Genomic DNA, 5377 nt, shown 5'->3' with positions numbered 1-5377 from the left:
CATGCTCCCGAGTCCTCTGGGTGGCCTGTCACCCCCCTGCCCCGCCCCGCCCCCAACTTCTCCGGTCCCAAGGGACGCAGCACAAACAGACAAGCATCGGGAAGCCACAGGGCTCCCACCCCAGCATATCACGTGGTGCCGCACTGCACTGGACACACGTGCGTGCGTGTGCACACTCTGCCCCANAGCCAGAAAGACACGGACTCTGCCCTGCCCTCCTGCCATTTTCTCGACTCCGGGATAAACTGTGCTGTACGATACAGATCTATTTTAATACACTTACCACTGGGTTGAACAAGATTTTTATATTCTTTTATTGATGAACAAAGTGCGCTGTGAGTCACACGTCGTCTATATTGGTTACTCTAGATGCCGATCGTGCGTCGCCGCGTGGCTCGCGATGGAAACGTCTTCAGGTTTCCTTTCCGTTGGTTCGTTTTTCTTCTCGGATGGATCGAATCGAATTAAAAAATAAAAATATGTAACGGGAGGATGTGAGAGGCTGGACCCGGGAGGGGGAGCCGCCGACGCGCCTTGAGACTTAGTGTTTTGGACCGAGGAGGGCCGTCCAGTGGGTAGTGAGGCTAGAGAAAGTGTGTGTCTTAAATATGCCCGTGTAGTTTCCCTTCTGTGCGATGCATTAAACTCGACGGATGATTTCAAAGCCGCGTGGTCCTCATTTCCTTGCCTTCGGCAGAGAGGCCTCCGGGGGCCCGTGGNGGGATCTTCAGGCGTGGAAAATCCGGGTCCTGCGACCCCCCACCCTGGGGAGGAGGGAGCTCGTGGGCGCCCTGCACATGCTGATCCCACACCCCTCGCCCCCAGAGGTGGCGGCTGCACCTGCTGGGACGCGGCTGCCGAGACTCACGAGCAACAGAAGCCCCCAGGCCGGTGTGGACCCCGCTCCCTCGCTCCTTCCGGCTTCTCTGCCCACCGACAGCACCTGCCTTTTCTGTCCCGCACGAGGGAGGCCCCACGACCACCCTGGGGCTTAGTCCTTGGCCTTTCAAGACCGAGGCCAGCCTGGGGGGGCAGCCCCCCCCCGCGTCCTAGCTCCAGACACTACAGGGGCGCCCAGTCAGGCCCATCCGGACCACCAGATGCGGCCAGGGTGGGACCAAATACAGTGACAGCCCCCTGGGGCCCCAGGACGGAGTGACGCGCCCAGAGACTGGCGGTGGGGGGGGGCGGGGGGCAGCACAGCTCGCCCAGACGGAGTCTCCGTCCTGTCCGGTTTCCAAGCTGACCCAGAACCACATCGTGTGGGTGGGGCCTAGAGCTCAAGGCGGCTCTGCCTGACCCCCCGCCCCCCAGAGTCAGCCAGTCTCAGCCCCGGGGTCCCTGGGGAGCCCTTCACCCTCCCTCCCGGCTGGGGAGCCTCAAGAGCCCCCTTGTTCTCAGAGTCCCTCACGTTCCTCCCACTTTCTGGGGTCCTTTCCAACCAGGCTGCCTCTGCTACCCCGGGGCTGCCCAATTCAAGGGCAGGGGTGACCTCCCTGCGGCCAGACTTGTGGGTGACACACTGGCCAGCCCTCTGCTGAAGGACGCCCCCCCCCTCCTGGTTGGTTTTCTCCGTTTGCCTCTTCTGCCTAATCGCTGAATGCCCGGAGGCCCCGGTCTGCACCCAGACCTCTCCTCCCCTCCTGAATTCGCCTCCTGTCCAGCCTCCGTGCGGGCTGTTCCCCAGCTGCTCCCTGCGGGCTGGGCCTCCGCCTGGGCCCCCGCGCACTGGGCGTCAGCAAGCCTCTGCCTCCACCAGGCCAGCTCTCCTGCTCATTTCCCGTGTCCGGGAGAGTCCGCCTTCCTGACACGCGGCCTAGCTCCCCAGCGGCCTCAGAATATAGCAGGAGGTGGCCGTGTGGCCCACCCACCCCACCACCACCCGGGTCTCCGCCGCCACCTCACCTGGCTTACCGCGGCCGGGGCAGCCGGGACCGTTAACACATGCTCCTCCCCACCTCGCTGCTGCCGTCAGCTCTCAGCCCAGCAGCCAGTGGGACAAGGCCTCTCTCTGCTGAAACCCTGCTGCCAAGGCCCATCTTGCTTGGCCGCAGCGCAAGCCCTGCAAGGGCACAGTCACTGCATTCTCCACCCCTACCTCTCTCCAGTCTCCTCGCTGCGTTCCAGCCACGCGGCCTCCCCGCTCTACTTGGAACCCATTTGGCATGCTCCTGCCACAGGGCCTTTGCACATGCTGTGTCCTCACCAGGCACGCCCAGCTGTCTCTTGGATTGGCTCTTGCTTGGGGACTTGACCCCAGCCACCCTCACGAAGACAGCATTTCCTCTCCTCCCCGTTGATTCCTTAGATTTTAACAACTTTCTATGATTCGCCTTTTTTGTCTGCTCCCCAAAGGCAGGGAACTTGGTTAGTTTCACGCACCAATTCCCAGCATCTAAAACAGCGCCTGACACACAGTAAGCAGCTGCTCAGGAAATACTCGAGGACTAAATGAAGGAGCCTTTCAAGAGACAGAGCTGCCAGGCCTCGGGGCTGCCTCCCTCCGGGTTCAGGACCTGGCCCCGCGGGCGCCCTGCTCCCAGTCCAGCTGCCGGACCCACTCAGCCAGTGAGGGTGGAGGGTGGGGGTGTGAGAAGGCTGGGGCCAGGCCGCTGCAGAGACCAGGGCCCTGCGGCTGCGTGGGCGGAGGGGGGGTCCACACTCCACCTTGTCCTCGCCCTCCAACCCCATGTGGGGGGTTCCAGGAGAGCCCACCTTGCCCCCACTGTGAAAGGCAGGGGCGGAGGCGTGGGGGTCCAGCGCCCCAGGTCAGGACAGGAGCTCCCTCCAAACTGGGATGACCCCCCCCACCACCACCGTCCCTTCCCCCAAGGCCACAAGGTTTAAACAACAGAAATGAATTCTCCTCCAGTACCAGGCGCCCAGGGCCGGGCCCCCCGGGGCTGGGGAGCAGAAGCTGGTGCCACCTGTGCCCTTGTTTTCTGCCCGCTGGCGAGCTGTGGCGCTCCCTGGCCGGTGGACCCGCCGCCCCGATCTCCGCCTCCTCTGCCTGCGGCCTGCCCCGTGGTCCCCGGCTGGGCGCCCTCTCCCATGAGGGCAAGGCCACAGCAGGCTAGGGCCCACCCTAACGGTTCCACATAAACTCAGCCACCCTGTTTCCATATAAGGTCACATTCACCGGTCCTGGGGGGCTAGGACCCCAACCTCTTTTTAGAGAACACGATTCAACCCGTCACAGATACCCTGCCTTGGGCTGGGTGNCGGCTTCTCCCCGCCCCCGGCACTGCCCCCGTGGCGCACCTGCCCCCACACAGCCCTCGGGGTGGAGACCCCACGGAGCCCGCCCCGCCCGGCTCCTTCCTCAGACCCCCCCCGGCACGTGACACCCCCTCAAAGGGGGCCACAGCACAGGGACTTGAGTGGCACTCCCCGGTCACACAGCCAGCCGGGGACTTGAGCCTGGGCTGTGGCTCTGCACCTGTGCTCTGGGCACCTCTGCGACTCTGCCCACAGGACCCTGGTCACCTCCCGGGGCACAAGTGGTCACCCGGGGGCCACCCTGCCAAGCTGCACATACACCCACTCCTGACCCAGCAACCCGGCCAGCCGGGAGCTGCCGATGGCGCCCCAGGCCCCGGGCGGCCCCACTGACAAGTGCAGTGGACAAACAAAGGAGTGCAAGCCGACTAAGCTCTACTGACCACANGGAAAGGTGTTTCCTTTTAAAATGTTTTTTTTCTGTATTTTTAAGGGAGAGTGAGTGAGTGTGAGCAGGGGAGGGGCAGAGAGAGAGGGAGACGCACAATCTGAAACAGGCTCCAGGCTCCCAGCTGTCAGCACAGAGCCCGATGCGGGGCTCGAACTTGTGAACCGTGAGATCATGCCCTGAGCGGAACTTGGGTGCCTAACGGACTGAGCCCCCAGGCGCCCCGGGAAGGGCGCTTCCTAAGCTAAGCTCTGCTTTGCCCCGACCCCGTCTTTCAGATTCCCCCGAGGCCCCAAACTACGGCTGCAGGTTCCGGTGACAGCATTTCTGCACGCGGAGACCTGTGCATGTCCCGGGAAGACGTCTGCGACCAGAGAGTGTGACCCCACCCACAGAGCCAAGCCCAGCTTGGGCATCTGCCGCTCACCCTACCCCCGCCCACCTCCCCCTTACAGGGTGGGAAGGGTCTCTCCCCCACGGGGCCCTGGCGAGGATCCCGCGTCTGGCACAGAGGCTGGGTGCTGGCTGCGGCTGCTCGTTCGCCCGCCGACTTCCACGTGGCGAGGCCCCAGCCCCCACCCGCGAGGATTCCTGGTTTTCAGACAGAACAGAGGGGTCCCGCCCAGCTGAGGACAGCGCAGCTCCCAACGGGTCGGTTCTGAAGTCAAGTGACAGAGATCAAGTTGTCACGAGGCCGCGGAGGGCTGGCTGCGGGATGGTGTCTTCCTCCCTCGCCCACGGGAAGTTCCAGGAGCTGTACCCACCGCCTCCACGGGGCGCTGCTCAGAAATGACGGGAGGCCCCCCGGGAAAGGGCCGCCGCTGGCAGCAAGGCCACGTTTCTGCCGGAGCCCACGGCCACCACAGGTCCCTGTGCGCATCTCCGACCAGATCCGTGTCCAGGGACCCCATGTCGGTAGCTTGAAATCAGCCGTGGTGGCAGCATTTACACCACGGAAAAGACCCAACGCATCGGGGCCTCACCTCCCTCGAGAGCCAGAGGCCACACACTTACCGGCACACCGCCGTGCGTGCACGAGTGACGTGTCCGCACACAACACACGCGTGCAAGAGGCGGAGAGACGGAGGAGTGTTTCCAAAGCAGGCGTGTGCCCAGGACCCGCCACAGGTGCCGGGGTTGAAACTGCAACACTAGATTCCTTACGAGGTCTCCAGACACGAGCCACTTCTCGGAATCTGGCAGCTGACCGAGAGCGGATGGATGAAGGGGCAACGATTTCCGTGTTCTTCACGTAGGTGCCCTCAAGGCCGCTGACCACTGTGCGCAGGCACAGGTCTCTGCTTGTGTTTGCCTTCAACCTCTCTGGATAGTTCAAGTGCACGCGGTCAGGGCGCCGGGGAGGCTCAGGCGGCTCAGCATCAGACTCTCGGTTTTGGCTCAGGTTGTGACCCCAGGGTCATGGGATCGAGCCCTGTACCTGGCTCCGCACCGAGCACGGAGCCTGCTTAGGATTCTCTCTCCCTCTCTGCCCTCCCCTGCTCCCTAAATTCATTAACTAAAGTGCATCTAGTCATGTCTTGGATTTATGTCCATTTTGACAATATCTGCCCTGCTCTTAATTGTAGCATTTAGTACATTAACATTTGAAAATAATTATTGAGGGGCGTCTGGATGGCTCAGTTGGTTGAGTGTCTGACTTTGACTCAGGTCATGATCTCACGGTCGTGGGTTCGAGCCCCGCGTCGGGCT

At 62.8% G+C, this 5377-nt stretch overlaps 1 non-coding gene across 1 annotated transcript; it reads left to right on the top strand.

Annotated features, from left to right (window-relative positions):
* The first annotated feature begins 5293 nt into the window (after positions 1–5293).
* TRNAQ-UUG (transfer RNA glutamine (anticodon UUG)) lies at positions 5294–5377 on the top strand. Its single transcript has one exon. It is a non-coding gene; the product is annotated as a tRNA-Gln (tRNA).

This window comes from Crocuta crocuta, unplaced genomic scaffold (assembly GCF_008692635.1).
Source record: "Crocuta crocuta isolate KB4526 unplaced genomic scaffold, BGI_CrCroc_1.0 scaffold143, whole genome shotgun sequence".
Lineage (NCBI taxonomy): Eukaryota > Metazoa > Chordata > Mammalia > Carnivora > Hyaenidae > Crocuta > Crocuta crocuta.
This window is presented reverse-complemented; position numbering and strand designations above follow the sequence as displayed.